The 19,471-nt window shown below is 43.4% G+C and overlaps 1 long non-coding RNA gene across 1 annotated transcript; it reads right to left on the reverse strand.

The window, feature by feature from the left end:
* Positions 1-5,970: 5,970 nt before the first annotated feature.
* Positions 5,971-18,931, reverse strand: LOC117803320. Its single transcript, XR_004627026.1, has 3 exons — positions 18,681-18,931; positions 17,634-17,801; positions 5,971-6,173 (listed from the first exon to the last, which is right to left on the reverse strand). It is a non-coding gene; the product is annotated as an uncharacterized LOC117803320 (long non-coding RNA).
* Positions 18,932-19,471: the final 540 nt, after the last annotated feature.

The raw sequence follows: 19,471 nt of genomic DNA on the forward strand, positions 1-19,471 counted from the left end.
ACCTCACCACAGCTTGGATACCTCCCCAGTAAAGCCCTGGGCTCCTTTCTTAATTATAGAGGATGGGCAACATGCTCTTATTAACCGGCCCACAGAAGCGACTCTGAAGTTTAACCCTTCCCTTACTCTAAAGAGCAGCTAGATGGATTTGCACAGGGCTGGAGATAACTCTGAAGATAACCCAAGGACCTTCCTGTTCACCATAGGTACCACATCGAATAATGGGTGAGAATTTATATTTATATCATGTTTATTGATGAACATAGCATCATCTGGTTACCATGACCAAGTTTCATTCTTAGGAAATTAATTCATTTCCCGAGAAAAGGCCCAGCCACTTATTTTTTTATTACTACATACTGGGAGGCAGGAGCTGGAATCCCACCTGCTTAGATCCAAATGCACCCTTGGCCACTGACTAGCTGTGAGGCCTGGGGCAGAGATTTCGTTCTCTGTGCCTCGATTATGTCCTAAGTAAAATGAGAATAGTAATATCTGTCCCGTAGGCTGGGTTTAAGAATCAGATGAAATACAGCGCTATGCTCGGTGCCCATCGAAAACACTCAGTAAATTTGCTTGTTTGTGATTATACTTAGTTAAGATATTGAAAACTGCTCCCATGACCACTTTGGGAGGAGGTCTGGGAGTTTCTCATCAAGCCAAGTTTCATATAAACCTAGCCGGCCTAGCAATTCCACCCCCAGGTATTTATCCAAGAGAAATAAAGTTATAAATCCACAAAAAGACTGTGTGAGAATATTTGTACAAGTTTTATTCATAATAGTCCCAAACTGGAAACAGCGCAGGGGTCCATCAACAGGAAAATGGGTAGTTCTGCAGAATACTCATATGACGGGATACTACCCAGCAGTAAAAAGGAGCAAACTTCTGATACATTCAACCACGTGGCTACATCTCAAAAATACGATGTTGAACAAGATTAGTCAGATACAGAGTAGTACATACTCTTTGGTTCCATTTACATGAAGTTCTAGGACAGGCAAAACTAATCTTTGGTGGAAAAAATCGTAACAGTGTTTGCCCTTGGGAAAGTGGGACAGGGGTTGACAGGTGGGGCATGAGGGAAATTTCTAGAGTGATATTAATGTTCTGCATCTTGATAGAGGTTTGGGTTACACAGACTTGTACACCTGAAAAAACTTTTTGAATGGTATACATGTAACATTTTGTGTGTTTCATCGGATGAAAATTTTATTTCAATATTTTTAAAAAGGAATTATAAACAAATATTGGACTCATTAATGCTGAAGTATGTAGTGAAATGTGCCCTGATGTCTGCAATTTAATATTTTTTAAGACATTATTTATTTTGAGAGAGCGAACACAAGCGTGAAGAGGGGCAGAGGGAGAGGGACAAGCAGACTCCCCGCCGAGCAGGGAGCCTGACGTGGGGTTTGATCCCAGGACTCCGAGATCATAACCTGAGCTGAAGTCAGACGCCCAACTGACTGAACCACCCAGGTGCCCCTGCAATTTAATTTTAAAATGCATCAGAAAAATAAGATGCATTGAGAGATGGGTGGATAAAGCAATGGATAAGGAATGAGCAGATGCATGACAAAACATGTATAATTAAACGGTACTTGAAGAAGCTAGGTGGGGTATACAGGTGTTCAGTGTAAAATTCTTCCCACTTCTCTGCGTGTTTGGAAATTTTCATAATAAGATGTTGGCAAAATCTACTCCCTGTTTCACCAAGTCTCCTTAGCATTAAGTAAATGTTTATAAAGTGCTTAAGATTCATTATTTTACATTATGCTAGTTTAGACATCATTCCTTAGAATACTGGTAGTTTTTAACAAGGAAAAATCACCATCGATGGGGCGCCTGGGTGGCTCAGTTGGTTAAACGGCTGCCTTCTGCTCAGGTCATGATCCCAGCCATGGTCCTGGGATGGGGCCCCATGTGGGGCTCCGTGCTCAGTGGGGAGTCTGCTTCTCCCTCTCCATCTGCCCCTCCCCCTCACTCCCCCCAGCCCCCCCCCATCGTGTTCTCTCACTCTCTCTAATAAATAAATAGAATCTTTAAAAAGAATATTTCCATTTATCAAATGTCTACCTGGGGCGTCTGGCTGGCTCAGTCAGTGGAGTGTGTGTCTCTTGATCTCGGGGTTGCAAGTTCAAGCCCCATGTTGGGTTTAGAGGTTACTTAAAAATAAAAACTTTCAGGGGGCCTGGGTGGCTCAGTCAGTTGAGCATCTGCCTTCAGCTCAGGTCATGGTCCCAGGGTCCTGGGATCAAGTCCCCCATCCGGCTCCCTGTGGAGGGAGCCTGCTTCTCCCTTTGCCTCTGCCTCACTGCCTCTCAGGAATACATAAATAAAATCTTTTAAAAATAAAAACTTTTTTAGAAAAGTACCTACTATGTAACCAGCACTGTGGTAGGAACATTACATATATTATTTCTTATCTCTGAAACGGAGGGATAAGCAGACATCTCCATTTTATAGATGAGGAAATTGAGGCTCCGAGAGATTTGCTCATTCTAGTACATATTAAGCCCTATTGTAGGGTAAAAGAATGATTAACCAGAGGTGAGGTTGAAAATCTATTCAGAGGCCAGACCCTAACAGCTCTTGATAAGGGTTAAGGTGTTTGGACTTTATCTTGAAGACAGTGGGAAGACTGGAAACTTTTCAGCAAAAAGTGACCTGATCCAATTTGTGAATTTAAAAGATCGCTCAGTGGGGCGCCTGGCAGGCTCAGTTGGTCAAGGGTTAAGTGGCGGCCCTTAGCTCAGGTTGTGATCTGGAATGGAGAAAGGGTCCTTTCTCAGCAGGGAACCTGCTTCTCCCTCTGCCTGCCACACCCCCTGCTTGCGCTCTCTGTCTCTGACAAATAAATAAATAAAATCTTTAAAAAATAAAAATATCACTCAAGGGGCACCTGGGTGGCTCAGTTGATTAAGCATCAGACTTGATTTCTTGAGCAGGGAGTCTGCCTGAGACTCTCCCTCTCCTTCTGCCCCTCTTGCCCTGCTCCCCTTCTCTCTCTCTCTCTCTCAAATAAATAAAATCTTTTTTAAAATTTAAAAAATTTTTAAAAAACAATGTTCCAGTTGTTCAGGAGTGTCGTGGTTTATACCTGCTATCCTGCTGTAATGATTAATAGCACCCCTTTTACACTCTGGTGTTATGGTTTGGAAGATAATTTATATGGTCAGCCTAGATAAGGGGAACCCCACGACTGGCGCAAATAGGCTAACTTTGAAGGTAAAAGGGTCAGGAACAAAAACTGAAGGAGTTTTCCTCTGTGTGTGTGTGTGTGTGTGTGTGTGTGTGTGTGTAAAGTTCTCTCTCCTCCTGAGGGAGTTCTCCCCTAATGGCTCCTCCTTTATGTGTTTCGCAGGAAAGAAAGGTCACTGTCCCAGCGTGAGACAGGAGATAGGGGAGCAGACCTCTGAAAGAGAAAGGAGGAGGTCTGCCATAGGTGGTGACAGGAATGAGAGAGGAAATGTGCCCAAGTCTGAGACTCAGAGGTCAGGTACACACCCACAGTTACCTACCTCCTGACAGGACCAGAACCCAGAACCAGCCCTGCCTAACTTCCAGACCATCGCCAGAGCAAAACCACTCAGATCAGGTGCTCTTCTTAGGAATTCAAAGATTAAAGAAAAGATACGATCTTAGTTAGCCCTCAAGGACTGATCGGCTTTTAACAAGTAGTCACAGTATGGGGTGCTTTGCAATGATAAAGTACAGGCCAGGTGCAAGTGACAGCACAAGAATGAGGACAGACTCCGCCTGGCAGAGCTAGGGAAGCCTGCTCTGAAAAGGTTAAACAATACCTGACATCCACTTGACAAAAAGGCAGGGCCCTCTGGGCCAACGTCCTGGCATTAGGACTGAAACAGCACAGAACTCTACATCAGAAACTGATGATGTACCATAAGTTGGCTAATTGAATTTAAATTTAAAAAAAAAAGGACTGAAACAGCATGGCTTGTGTAGGAACTTCAAGTAGGAGGCTGGAGTGTGGTAATAGTAAGAACCATCACTTGTCACATGGCTCACCTTTTGTATCTTTACGTCTCGCAACAACCTTAGAAAGTACTTTATTAGTATTCTTATTTCTTTTCTTTTCTTTCTTTTTTTTTTGAAAAACTAGGATCCATGCCCAGTGTGAAGCCCAATGCAGGGCTTGAACTCACAACCCTGAGATCAAGACCTGAGCTGAGATCAAGAGTCAGACGCTTGACTAACTGAGCCACCCAGGTGCCCCTAATTTCCCCATTTCACAACTGAGGAAATGAGCCTGGAAGATTTAGTAACTCCACGTAGCTGGGAGATAGTGTAGTTGGGTATTTTTTTTTCCTTTCAAGAGTTATTCATTTATTTGAGAGAGAGAGAGAGAGAGCTCACACACCCAAGTGTGGGGAGGGGTAGAGGGAGGGGGAGAGAGAGAATCCTGAGCAGACTCCGCACTGAGCTCAGAGCCCAGAGATCACGACCTGAGTCAAAAACCAAAAGTCAGACACGTGACCAGCTAAGCCACCCAGGCACCCCAGGTGTAGCTGGGTTTTAATTCCAAACCCTGTGGTCCTTCTACAAAGCAAGCTTAGGATAGAAAAGCAGAACAGCAGGAAAGGAGCTATGGAAGGTGAGAGTCTTTTGTCTCCATTGTATTACAAGGGTTCTCAGTTAAATTCTAAAAATGTAGGGGAAATCCTAATAAGTCATGGAAATTTCATTTGTTTTTTTTTAAGATTTTATTTTTAAAGCAATCCCTACACCCAACGTGGGGCTCGAACTTAACATCCCGGAGATCAAGAGTCACACGCTCCACCGACTGAGCCAGCCCGGCACCCCAGTAATGGAAATTTTAAATACGAGTAAAAGAGAAAGGCAGTAAGGACTCATCAGTAATGCTGAGGAGGCTTTACTTTTCCTAAAGGTAACAGACATTATTAACGGGTTTTACACCCACTTAAAGATTTAAGGATAGATAATCAAAAGTGGTTGCATCAAGCACCCACTGAATTATAACAGTAAGAGGGTGGAAAATAATCTGTTGGTTAATTAAAAGACGGAGTCTCCACGCGAGCCGCACCATGCCAGGCAGAGTGGGATAAAACTTCACCTTTTCCAAATATTTTGCTCCAAATATTTTGCTCCATAAACATCAGAGACCGCATGCTTTACCTTTGAAAACAGACCTAATCTTCTCGGAAGAAAGCTGAACTTGCAATTAGCCTGCTTACAGAATAAGCGAGTGAAGACTTCCCCAACAAGCTTTCGGCAAGTCTTGACTTGAAATCCGAATCAGCAATTCTGTTCTCCCCTGGCCTCAGCCTCAGCACTGTTCTGCCCTGGGTCCTTCATAACCCCACCTCTCATTCTTTACTATTTTCAGCCATCGTCTCAGGAGGAAAAGGAAGTTGCTGACACACTGGGTTTAAGATGACGTCACAGGCCAGAGAAGCATGGCACGTATAACTCAAGCAATAGGAAAGATGGTGTCTGTTCCAGGGAGAAAGGACACCGGAAGAGAGGAGGGTCAGGGGTCCAGCTCTTAGAACTGCAAGAAATCGTGGCCATATGTCACTGCTACGAACATGCCCTAAATGATCATTCAAACACCACTCCTCCAGGTGTTAGTAGGTGTTGAATGAGAAGATTCTAGACTCAGGGAAAATGCCAGGCTAAACAAACTTAAACAGATTTTGGGTTTGTTTGCTTTGTATATAGCTATAGTACTTCTCAGAGGTTTTAATACATTAACATAGAACAAAAAAAAATTTTTGTTACACGTTACCTATTCATCTTTCCAAAACTTTCTGCTCGTGGAAAAAATTGAGGACAGTGCTTCTCCAAGTGGTATCTGCAGACCACCTGGAAACTATAGGTCCTCAAGGAGAAAAATACAAAACCTGAGACTCTGTCTAAAGCTATTATAAGTAACTTGACATGGACACCACATCTGAGGCCATGATCAGACGACTTACCATCCTATAGGGTAAAGAACAGTGTGGGTGTCACAAATGGCACGGCAGGAAGCATATGGTGCGAGCCTTGTACTAAGCACGTGTGGTAGAACCAATATTGGTCGTACTCCAGAGTTGGCTGAGCGCTGGTTTAGGAAACACTCCCGCACAGGGGTGAGCCTATGGGTTGCCAACTGGGGGAGCCAGATGGAAGAAGAGCCCGCTAAGGAACTAGAAAAATTAAAAATAGGAGAATGTCACTGCAAACGATTACATGACGGTGATTCTGATGGTCAATGGCATCCAGCTAGCAAATCATCACACAAGCCCTCCCAACAACGCTACGAAGATGGGCAATGAAAGCGAAGCCCAACAGACCACGCTAATGCCACAATCTCCATAATGAACTAGAATGAGGAAATTCAATCTTGAAATCGCACATGCCTGAAGAAAGGGGGAAAACTGCTTGTAGCACTTCCCTCCGTCTAGCGTTGACCCAAACCTAGGCCTGGGCAGGTAACAAATGAGTGAAGCTGGCCAAGGATGAGACCATCAGAAGTGAGCGGGGACTGTGGCAAACCAGAAAGACCACGTGCCCACCCACGGACCCCGCTGCTCCCCAGCTCCAGCCGGTTGCTGCCATGAGAAGGGCAGGCCTAGCACGGTCACAGCGTTCTTTTAAAATTATTCTTAATATGTTTTTTAATTAAACTTTTTATGCTGAGATGCTCATAGACTCACATCAGCTGTAAGAAATAACAAAGATGGTGTGACTCAGTTTCCTCTAATGGTAACATACTGCAAAACTCCAGCACAGTATCACAGCCAGGATCTTGACATTGATTCTGTCAAAATGAAGCACATTTCCATCGTCACAGAATGAGGCAGGCAGGGGGAGAGGGAGAAGCAGGCTCCCTGCTGACCAAGGAGCCTCGGATGCAGGGCTTGATCCCAGGACCCTGGGGTCATGACCTGAGCTGAAATCGGATGCTTTAACCGACTGAGCCACCCAGGCACCCCAAATTAGTTAACATTTTAAAATTTATATTTATTATTTTTTAAAGATATTATTTATTTTAGAGAAAGATAAAAGAGAGAGAGAGCAGGGGGAGGAATAGAGGGGAAGGGGCAGAGGGAGAAGCAGACTCTCCACTGAGCAGGGAGCCCTAGGTGGGGCTCGATCCCAGGACCCTGAGATCATGACCTTAACCAGCTGAACCACCAGGTGCCCTTATACTTATTATTATCTCTTTTACCTGAAGCAAAATCTCATGAAAGAAAATGTAATTTAGCAACAGAATCACTGAAAATTATATGGGTGGCCGTATAATTTATCATCCGAACTAGGACACTTCTGAGAGTGAAAGTGGCATTACTGCTACTTACACGGGAAAAACAGGCAGACAGCAGGACAGTCCCAGGGACACTGGGAGGTAGGGTCACCCTATTTTAAACCCTTGGGTCCACAGTCTCCACATTTATAAGATGAGGGGAGTGGACCAGGGGACTTCCAAGAACCCTTCCAGCCCTTTCCATTCCAAGTCTACTGTTCTGATTTAAAGTGCTTTGTCCTTCGAGCTCAGTCGTACTCAGAAACAAAATTAAAATCACGTTGTTCTTTTGTAATAAGCTGCCGCAGGCCTCAGGACCACTGTTTTTGATCACAGATCTGTTGACTGCAGAAAAGCAGCAAAGGTGCTGAGATAGCTAAGGCATTTTAGCCTCTGCCCTCCCCTTTACTTCCCCCTGATGCGTTGAAGAGAACAAGCAGGTTGGACTTGTCGGCTCAGGAGGGTTTCTGGGTGGAAAGGGCAGCCAGCCACTTGCCCAGGCAAACAGGATGTGAGTCTTCTCAGGTGAGTAAGAGCAAAGGAGGAAAAGCCCTCCTGCCCCTCTCAGTGGGGGCCCACCCCCAGCTTCAGAACGGGAAAGGCTCAGGGAAAAGTCTGTTCCAGGGCGCTAGACGCCAGTATCAGCTAGTAAGTAAGCAGAGGAAGGGTCTTTCTTATAAAGAAAGAACACAAATTATCATTTAAAGCCGTCACCTTGACATTGGGTATCAACTATATTTCAATTAAAAAAACTAAATAAATACAACATTTGGAACAAATGTAACATGGTATATCGACTATACTTCAATTTTCAAAATAAAATTCATGCATTCATTAAAGCTGTCACCTTCAGTGCAAGCTTTTATTCTAATGATGCTGACATCATCCCAAACATTTCTAGAATGACTCTTCTGGAATTGTCTTAGAAGGTTGAACCACAATTTTTTTGAGTTCCTTAATCATGGCAAATCTTCATGCTTTTGAGAGTGAGTCTGATGTTTGGACACATTTAAGTCACACAGATCAAATCTTAAGAAAGTGGGGAAAAGTGAATGACAAAATGGGGCATTGATTATAAAATCATGAGAATGATGATCTTGTGAAGTGTGTAAATGGTCCCTGAGGACCCTTTAAGAAACAAAAATCTAGGGGTGCCTGGCTGGCTCAGTGGGAGGAGCATGGGACTCTTTTTTTTTTAAGGTTTTATTTATTTATTTGAGAGAGAGAGAGAACATGAGCAGGGGGGGGCAGAGTGAGAGGGAGAAGCAGGCTCACTGCTGTGCAAGGAGCCCCATGTGGGACTCGATTCCAGAACCCTGGGATCACGACCAGAGCCAAACACAGACGCCTAACTGACAGTCACCCAGGCGCCCCAGAGCATGCAATCTTGATCCCGGAGTCATAAATTTGAGCCCCATATTGGGTGTAGAGATTACTTTAAAAAAACTTTTTTTTCGGGGCACCTGGGTGGCACAGCGGTTAAGCGTCTGCCTTCCGCTCAGGGCGTGATCCCGACGTTCTGGGATCGAGCCCCACACCAGGCTCCTCTGCTATGAGCCTGCTTCTTCCTCTCCCACTCCCCGTTTGTGTTCCCTCTCTCGCTGGCTCTCTCTATCTCTGTCAAATAAATAAATAAAATCTTTAAAAAAAAAAAACTTTTTTTTCTTATATAAAATAAACAACTATTTTGTGCGTAAGTATGATAAGGGTATAATCTCTCATAGAGCTTAAGATCTCTCATACAGTTACTGAGTTAATGTGCACATTAAGTGTCTCTCCTCTGTTCTCGGATTAAGGCCTTTGATGATCTGACCCCCACCAACTATCCAGCCCCACTTCCCCTTTTTCCAGTCTCCTTGAACCCTATTCTTAGCCACGCCAAACTAATCCCATGCTTGTGTTCACCTCCGCATGTGTATCCAGCCATGCTGTGTCCACCTGATGAACCCTGATTTGCCTTTCAAAATTCAGCTCACATTCAATGAAGACTTCCCTGCCCCCTGCAGTCAGAGTTAATAGCTCCCTTAACACTTTGTGACAATTTTATTATAGCCCTTGCTACACTATGCCATCATTATTTGTTTACACGTCTCCTCCCACTTTTTTTTTTTTAAAGATTTATTTGAGAAAGAAAGAGCACCAGTTGGGGGAGGAGCAGAGAGAGAGGGAGAATCTTCCAGCAGACTCCTCACTGAGCATGGAGCCCGAGGTGGGGCTCCGCCCCAGGACCCTGAAATCATGACCTGAGCCAAAAATCAAGAGTCGGACGCTTAACAGACTGAGCCGCCCAGGTGTCCCCTGTCTCCACTCCCTCGAGGGCAGAGTCCAGATCTTACTCATCTGGGCAATCCCAGCACCTGAAACTGCTAGGCCCGTAGTAGACGCGACCAAATAGTGTCCTCTGGAGTGAAGCAGTGTGGAGCGCCCTCTGGTGGAACCCAAGGAAGCTCAAGAGTAAAGACTGAAATGAGTCCGGCTTAAACTTTGCTTATTTTTACGAAGATCATCGCCGAGAGAAAAATCTACCCTGCACAAGAGCTTCCCATCTTCCACTGTTTTCAGCCTAGGATCCATCATGAAATAGGAGAAGCAAATATAATCTATAATATGTATAACAGATTCTATTTGAACATGTGCAAGGTAACATCAAATAATAATTGTCAGATGGTGTCTCCTTCTTTCATTCATCCATTAAAAGTCTTAATTATTGAATGAATAATCAAAAATTATTAAATAAATGATCTAGGGGTCTGAAACTTAGAATTTGGAATGGACCTATATATTCATTTATTTAATAAATAAAGATTTAAGGGGCACCTGGGTGGCACAGCGGTTAAGCGTCTGCCTTCGGCTCAGGGCGTGATCCCGGCGTTATGGGATCGAGCCCCACGTCAGGCTCCTCTGCTATGAGCCTGCTTCTTCCTCTCCCACTCCCCCTGCTTGTGTTCCCTCTCTCGCTGGCTGTCTCTATCTCTGTCGAATAAATAATAAAATCTTTAAAAAAAAATAATAAAAATAAAAATAAATAAATAAATAAAGATTTAATTGAGTAAGAGTACTGAAGCTAAACACTTAGCACCTGTTTTATATAATCAACACTGCTGAAAAAAAAATTTTAGAAGATGCCATATCTGGCTTCGAAGAACTCAGTCAGTGACTACTAGAACCTTCCCAAAGCTCTTTGCAAAGCAGTTGAACACAGGGTATCATGTAATTCTCACTACTCTACTTTACAGATAAAGAAAATGAGGATAACAGACATGAAGGGATTCACCCAACTGCCCAGTCCACTCCTGCTACAAAATAAATGGTAGAACTAGGGCTCATTCTGGGGATTCTGTATCTAAATCCAAAGTTCTTCCCATGGGTTCACACAAAGACCCACAAACTCAAAGGCAATTATTTCCTTAAGGTTTTACTATGGAAATTTTCAAACATATACAAAATTATAGATAAAATAGTATCATGAACCGTAGGTCCCTATTACCTGGGCCCACTTATCATCAACCCATGGTCAACCTTTTTCCATTTATACCCTCACCCACCCATCCAATATTATTTTGAATAAATTGAACACATCATTTCACCCATAAATATAACTTCAATACCAACATCATGGCTAAAAAGAATTAACATTTCCTAAATATCAAATATCCAGTGTTAAAATTTCCAATTATCTCCTAAATGCTATTTAAAAATTTACAGTTTGGAGGCGCCTGGGGGGCTCACTCAGTTAAGCATCTGCCTTCAGCTCAGGTTATGATCCCAGGATCCCGTGATCAAGCCCCTCAGCCCCCTGCTTCTCCCTCTCCTTCTGCCTGCCGCTCTCTCTGTCAGATAAATAAATAAAATATTTTTTAAAATTTAGTTTATTTGAATTAGGGTCCAAATCAGGTCCAAAATTTGCCATTGGTTCGCATGTTCCCCAAGTCTCTCTTAAAAATAGGTTCCCCTTGGGGCGCCTGGGTGGCTTGGTCGTTAAGCTTCTGCCTGCAGCTCAGGGCATGATCCCGGCGTTCTGGGATCGAGCCCCACATCAGGCTCCTCCGCTAGGAGCCCTTCTTCCTCTCCCACTCCCCCTGCTTGTGTTCCATCTCTCACTGGCTGTCTGTCAAATAAATAAATAAAATCTTTAAAAAAAAAATTGGTTCCCCTTCATCTCTTTTTATTTCCATACAATTTAAATGTAAAGAAACTGGGTCATTTGTCTGATAGAGTTTTCCACGGTCTGGATTTTTTTGCCCCTATCCGCATGATGTTGTGTAATATGTTCCTTTGTATTTCCTATAAATCAGTATTGTATTTAAAGCCGTGATTCTCAATCCTTCCCAACAATATCCGAGTCATCTGAATGGCTTGTTAAAACAGATTGCTGGGCCCCACCTTCAGAGATTCCAATTCTGGTCTGAGGCAGTCCTGAAAATTTGCATTTCAGGTGGTGCTGACCACACCCAAGAACCGATGATGTAAATGGCACTGGGGTCATTCAGATGCAGAGGTGACTTTTTGTTTGCGAGACTACCTCACCTGGTACTGTGTGCTTCCATCCGGAGGTACAGAAGGCCCTGGGTGTTACAGACAACTGACGAATCACTGCCCTCTACCTCTGAAACTAATAATACATTATATGTTAATTAATTGAATTTTAATTTTAAAAAAGAGGTACGTAATGTGTGGTTGTCTTTTTCTGATATTAACAGCCTTTGATGCTCAGCGCGGGATCTGTGCGTTCATTTGGTATTGCACAATGGTGATATTCAATCATTCCTGCTTCATTTACTAGCTAGGCTACTTCTAGGAAGAGAAACTTCCTTATCTACCAAATAGTTACCCAGTGGGATAGTTCGTATAGTTAAGACCCATTTCGAGCATAATGAGTTGGTGCCCTAGCATCATCCAATTGTTACCAGCTAAAGATTCGTTTTTGTGTTTATTTGTAGTGTCATATAAACTCATGTCACTAGAAGTGTTTGAGACATTTCGAACATTATAACTATTGTCCTTATTGATTCTCAAATTATCGCATCTTTGACCAGCGGGACCCTCTTCAAACTGGCTTCTGAATCCTTGTGATGAAGGAGCAGAAGGAAAGCTGAGGGGCACCTGGGTGGTTCAGTCAGTTAAGCGTCTGCCTTCAGCTCAGGTCATAATCCCAGGGTCCTGGGATCGAGTGCTACATGGGGCTCCTTGATCAACGGGGAGCCTGCTTCTCCCTCTGCCCCTCCCCCAATGTGTGTGTGTGTGTGTGTGTGTGCACGCTCGCATGCTCTCTCTCTCTCCCCCAAAAATAAATAAATAAAATCTTCAAAAAAAAAAAGAAGAAAGCGGCAAGCTGAGGGCAAAGCACAAGCTGACATCCTGCAAACCCCCACCCACCAGGGGGGATATGGGTGACATTCCTCAGGCACTCCCAGATGCCCTAAAGCTAAGGGAAGGAAAAACAAATGGTTCACTTACAAAGATCACAGTCCTGCAGGACGGGAGTCTCCCTCAGTTTACAAATATCTTAGTGATTTACAAGAAAAAAGCATTTTTAGGAATAACCTAACTTCCAGAAGGAAACTCCCAACTGTCTTAAAGTTAATGCTAGAGAGCAAAACCACCTTAACCTGACAATGGCAACGCCTCCGATTATAGGTCCTCTTTGGGAAAGGAAAATTCTTTTGAAAAGCTCCCTTTTTCCTTATCTCCCCCAACTCCCAAGTATAAATCAGTCACACCTCACAGTCCCGGGGCAGCTGCTCTTTCTGCCCATGGCTCCTGTCCTTGTGCTTTAATAAAATCACCTTTTTGTACCAAAGACGTCTAAGAGTTCTTTCTTGGCTGTCAGCCCCAGACCTCACCAACATTCAAAAACTACATCACTTGTAGTATGTGTTTGCCGTATTACTTAAGAATATTAAAAATAGTCAAGTCTGCTGTAGAAAATAAGAGAATGAAACAAATAAGGAGGATAGATGACATCAAGTGGAGGAGTGGATCGCTTGTGAAATGAGTTAGACCTTGATGAGGAGAACAGGTGTCTGCTGATAGGGGAAGAGATGGACAAACTAAGTCAGCACTGAAGAGTCACGAGGCACACGAAACCCCAAATATTTACGAGACACTCAATATTTACAAGATCTTCAATCAGCTATCCCTCTGTGCTCCTATGCTGGTACTCTGTGTCCTCTGCCTGAGATTTTCAGCTAAAACCCATCACTGCCCATCGTGGTAATCTGCAAGCTCCAGCTATAGCCTGGAATTCTCGCCCTTGTGCTCCTACGACAGAGTGTAGGTGACGGAAAGCTTTCCCTGACCCTCTAAGGGTCCCTGGCTGAGTCCGAAAATTAAACTGACAAAAAGGAGAAAATCCGACAGATTTATTTAATATAAGTTTTATGTGACACAGGAGCCTTCCCAAGGAAACGAAAACTCAAAGAAACAGACCTGAGTATTTTATGCAACATTTGCTGAAGAGTGGACAGCTGTGAGGAATGTAAGTTGAGGAGTCTGAGGTAATTGTAGTAAACTGAGGGAATCTCAGCAAGGACTGTGGTTCACTCCTCTTGGCGCTGAGATAAGGGTGCTCCTTTCCTCCGGGCATAGGGAGGGCAGCCCCTACATGAGGATTTCATAACCCGTTTCAGGGGAGAAGGGCAGGGAGAGATCAGAGTGACCGTCTTGCTTTTGCCATTTTCTCAGACTCCTTCAGCTTCAAGTATTCGATCCGCCAAGGTGTCATAGTTGAGGTAGTGTGTCCTGAAGCCCATCGAGAGCAAGAGCGTTTGGGGCCCAGCCTCTATCAACGGAGTCCCCTTGCTCACCCACAACTCCAGTCCTTGTAACAGGCTGGTGCGGCAGAGAGACGGGATTTACGAACATCACGTAACACAGGCTCACCCGGGGCGGTTCTTCTACTGATCGGCAGCCTATCCTAAGGGGCTTCACCTTCCCATTCTCTTTTCCACTGCTTTTCGCTTACATGTTTTTCATTGGTTTAATAAAGCAAATAATTCACAGATCTTAATTTTGCCTGTGAGCCATTCTGTTCTGTGATCTCTGGGATTGCTTGTTCCATAGTATATTAAGAGGCTCTCACAGCATCAAGGTAATTTCTCACACGACAATCCTTTTGACACACGACAGGATGGTCCAGGCTCATCTTGTACACTCCGTGCCCTAGACCTGAAATCGTCCACAATTCTTCGAGGATTCCAGATTACTTTTAGTGGGAAATAGTATCTGAGGCTACATTCTGGATACTGGGGGTGCTCACTGCTCCTGGGTTGGTAAAGTATCTTTTTTTTTTTAAAGATTTTATTTATTTAAATAAATAAAATCCCAAGCACAAGCAGGGAGAGCAGAAGGCAGAGGGAGAAGCAGGCTCCCCGCTGAGCCGGGAGCCCAAGGCGGGACTTGATCCCAGGGCTATGGGATCAGGACCTGAGCCGAAGGTGTCCCGGTAAAGTATATTTTGAGCTATATACTGTTTTAGGTTACATGGGCTTTTTAGGTCTTGCATTAAAATGAATAATTAAAAGTTAAATATGCAAGGGGTGCCTGGGGGGCTCAGTCAGTTAAGGATCCAGACTCTTGATTTCAGCTCAGGTCATGATCTCAGGGTCAGGAGATGGAGGCCAGTGTTGGGCTCCAGGGAGGGGCATCTGCTTGAGATTCTCTCTCTTTCCCTCTTCCTCTGCCCCTCCCCATCCCCCCTCCCTCTCTAAATAAATAAATAAATAATGTTAAATATACAGGTTCACACCTGAACCTACTCCTTAATATAATCAACCCTCAGTTAGTCAGACTTTACAGATAAATGCATAAATGAGAAAGGAAATAGCGATACCAGACTTGAGGTTAAACGTGACAAACTGAACAAACATTTATCTCCAGCTTCTAAAGCCCTACTAAAATGGCAGATACCCATAAAAGACAAGGAGAATGAGAAGATACCAGCAGATAGTAAATGGAACAAAACTTTAGAAGCTGAAAAACAAGTGAATGAGTGATAAACGAACTAACATGCTAGAAAAAGCTAAATTCTCCTAGAATATTGAAGAAATAAAATACTATTCAACTCATTCACTGATATATCAGATGAAGACACTATAACACAGAAATATCAAGCTTATTTCACTCATGAAAACATCCTACACAGGCAAAAATCCTACACAAAATATTAGCAAATTGAATCCAAGCAGGTGAAAGGAAGAAAGAGAGAAAAAAAAAAAACCCACCACTACAAAGTAAGATTTATCCAGTTATGCAATAATGTTTAATATTAGAAAATGTATAAATGTAATTGACCACATAAACAGATTAAGAGAAAAACCATAGCAACATCTCAATAGAAGCAGAAAAAAAGCATTGGATAAAGTCCCATGCCCATTCAGGATAAAAAAAACTCTGTAAATTGGAACTAGAGGGTGTTCCTTAACCTGATAAACAGTAACTATTAAAATCTTACAGCAAATGTTATTCTAAATGGGAAATAGCAGATACATTCCCAAATTAAGAAGAATGTCTGATGTTCTCACTTTTACCTGGTGTTGTGTCGGAGACCCTATATAGAGCTGTATAACAAGAATAATAAATTAGAGGCTTACAGAACAAAAAAGAGGAAATAAAGCTGTAATTGCAGATAACATGATTTTTTACATTACCAAACAAAAAATTAAGAATAGAATTTAACAATGAAACTGTATATAAAATTAATACATATAAGATTAATAAACATATCTATACCAAAAACCAGCCAACTAAAAGCATAGTTAAAAAATATACACCACCTACTATAGTATGAAAGTATATCCAACAAAACTCTAACAAAAAATATATGTGACCTAGATAGAGGAAATAATAAAACATTTGTAAGAGCCATTTTTAATTACCTAAGTAAATGAAGAGCTATACCATGTTCATGTAGTCAAAGACTTAACATCATAAAGATATCAACTCTCCCCAAATTGATCTATAAGATTATTCCATTTTCTATCAAAATGCCAGCAAAAATGAGGTATTTTGGTTTTTTGTTTGTTTTGTTTTATTTTGAGAGAGAGAGTTCACTCTCACATGCGAGCCAACACAGGGAAAAGGCAGAGGGAGAGAGAGAGAATCTTAGAATCTCAAGCAGTCTCCACATTCAGCACACAACCAGACCCAGGGTTCAATCTCATGACCCTGAAATCATTACCTGAGCAGAAATCAAGAGTCAGACGTTCAACTGACTGAGCCAGGCACCTCTCAGCAGAGTTTTTAATGAAAATGTTCAGATGGTTCTAAAATGTATATGGAGAAGTAAAAAGCCAAGAATAGCCAGGACACTTCCAAAAAGATCAGGGCAGGGAACTTACTCTATTAGATACCAGAATTTACTATAAAGTTATAAAAATTAAGATGGTATGGTACTGATGTAGGGATGGAAAAAATAACTGATAAAATAATGCATAGTCCATTAGTTAGTCCTTTATATATATAAAACTTTGGTATATAATACCGATGGCAAAATAACAATAATAATAATAATACAGGTGGCCTGTCAGAAGAGTGGGGAAAGGAAAAATGAAAATATGAAGGTTGGAAAATACTATATGGAAAAAAAATGAAATTGAATTTCTAGTTTACACCATATACAAAAATCAACTTCAATGGTTTAAGGGGTGGAAGAGGCAGGCAGGAGATTGTTGGTTTTCATTATAAGCCTTGCAATACTAATTTGACTGTTGTGTTATTTAGATAAAAATATAGATTCATTTTTAAAATATAAATAAAATTTTTAAGAGAGAAAAAGTCTAAGCATTAACAAAGATATAATGAAAATAAGATTCACACACTTTTTGGGAAGGCAATTTGGAAATATCTGTCAAAATTTAGCTGCACATATCCTTTGGTCCAGCGATCGCTCTTCTTGGAGCCTATCCTACGGTTATACTTGCTGAGAGATAGGAGTACATGAATTTTTTTGCAGCATTATTTGAAATAACAACAATAAAAGGCAGTAAGTCCCTACCCTCTCCTGCACATTCAGAATTGTGCCTGCCTGCACAGGCTTTCAGGATGGGACATTAGTGTGCATCAGAAGTAACCACAGAGCTGCAGCTGAAGTCATAGATGGGCTAAGGGGATTTGGCATAAGGCACCAACATCATCTCCACAAGGGTTATGTGTTTGTATAGGAGAGTGGAAATACAATGGGCTGGAAGAGACAATGAAGAACAATGACCAAACTTTTGATTCTTGTCCTCTAGAAATGAGGGCATTTGGAGAAATGCTTATACAACTTAAGTCAATCACTAGAATATGGTTCTGTGTCCCCAAGAAGTAGAACACACGCATCCAGGAACTAGGGGCTGGAAGTAGGAGTGTCCATGCTTACCATTACTCCCAGTGAACCCTTCAGGAAATTCATGCTTCCTGTCCCCGTAACTCTAGACTCTGAGCTTCTAGGGGTCATGGTTTCCAGAAGTAGAATGCTTCCACCACAGTACACAGCGAGAGTTCTATTACACTAAGCTCCACCTGCTCCCCACCATGGCCAAGAGACCTGGAGACAAAAGAAAAAAATGATTCACTTCAGGGCACCTGACTGGCTCAGTCAGTAGAGCACGTGACTCTTGATCTCGGGGTTGTGGTTGAGAGTCCAAGCCCCACGTTGGACGTAGAGCTTACTTTAAAAAAGGGGGGGGGACACCTGGGTGGTTCAGATGGTTAAGCATCTGCCTTCGGCTCAGGTCATGATCCCAGGGTTCTGGATCAAGCCCCACATCGGGCTCCCCTGCTCAGCGGAGAGCCTGCTTCTCCCCCTCCCTCTACTGCTCCCCCTGCTTGTACCCTCTTGCTCTGTCAAATAAATACATAAATAAATAATAAATTTTAAAAAAATAGATTCACTCTCCCCACTGAAGGAATCTTTCCTTATCATCGGGAGGAGTCAGGGCTGCATGGAGCAAAGAGAATATCAATAAAACCCAAGCGTTCACAGCCTGAAAAGGCCATGCGACCAGCCTCTTGGGGCTCCGACTCCTCAAACTATGTCTTCCCCTAGGTTAGCAGAAGCGCTCGCTGAGGCTGGGAGCAATCTAGAATGGGCAGCAAAGGAAGGAGAGGCCTATCAATGGGGCTCCAGAACCGATACATAGTGCTGCCCTAACGAGACCCACTAACTTCCCACTTACAAGCTTCTCTGGGTAGAGATTCAGCAGGCTCCTGAAAAGGCCGTTTAAGGATGGGGTGAAATGATTCTACAGCAAGTGGACCCGAGCAGGGCACGGAGGGAACTGCGTGGGCGTCACGTGGTGCTGCCCAGGCTCCCCCTTGAGGGCTGCTCACTGCTGCTGGGGAGTTGTGTCCCCTGGGGGCTCTCAGCCGAGCTCTTTTACAGGCATTGCTCTCGCAGAAGCAGCTGCCTTGCCCAAGTCCTTACCCTCTTTCTGGGAACAGTTCACATCCAAGACTAGATGATGTGCCGCTTGCCTCAAGCCCCGACCGTCCTGGGAGGTGGTCCCAGCCTGAGAACTCCCCGTCCGATTGGCTGAGCTCTCTGTTGCTAACCTGACTTCGTTCACCTCCCCCCACCCCGCAGCCGCCAATCCTGCTTCCTTCCCTTCCAGGTGCTGTTCCCGCGCCCCCTTAGGGGGCCTCCTGCACACGAATCTCAAAGTTCGTTTCCCAAAGAACCCGAAATGATGACAGAGCACGTTCAGAGATAAGGCGGCAACCACCAGAAGAAACCAGTTCACAAAGTTAAAGGTGGTTTTCTCTAGGGAGAGGAGCGGGGCTGAGGTGAGGAGGGGTAGAAGACTATTGTTCCACCCCCTTCTCTGACCTTCCTTCTTTTTAACACGCGTGTATTCATCCCGTCATTAAAACCTTTGTTCACTTAAACTTTACAGAATTCGATACTGTCGCTCTCCTGTTTTAAACCTTTCCATTGCTTCCCATTGCATTTAGAATAATCCTTGAGAATTGTTAACATGACTTACAGATCCCTCCCCGACTGGTCCCTGCTGAGTTTCCCACCTCACTCTCTCCGTTAGCTGCCTTCTGGACTCGTAGTTTCTCAAATGGGCCTCTCTTTCTAACCCAGGCTTCAAACATGCCTGCTCTGTCTGGAATACTCTAGCCTTCCTCCCCTCCACCTGGTTCACTCCTATTCCGTCCACCAGATTTCTGCTTAGATGTCGCTTTCTCAGGGAGACCTTCACTGCCCCTCAA

This window comes from Ailuropoda melanoleuca, chromosome 8 (genome assembly GCF_002007445.2).
Source record: "Ailuropoda melanoleuca isolate Jingjing chromosome 8, ASM200744v2, whole genome shotgun sequence".
In the NCBI taxonomy this organism is placed as follows: Eukaryota; Metazoa; Chordata; class Mammalia; order Carnivora; family Ursidae; genus Ailuropoda; species Ailuropoda melanoleuca.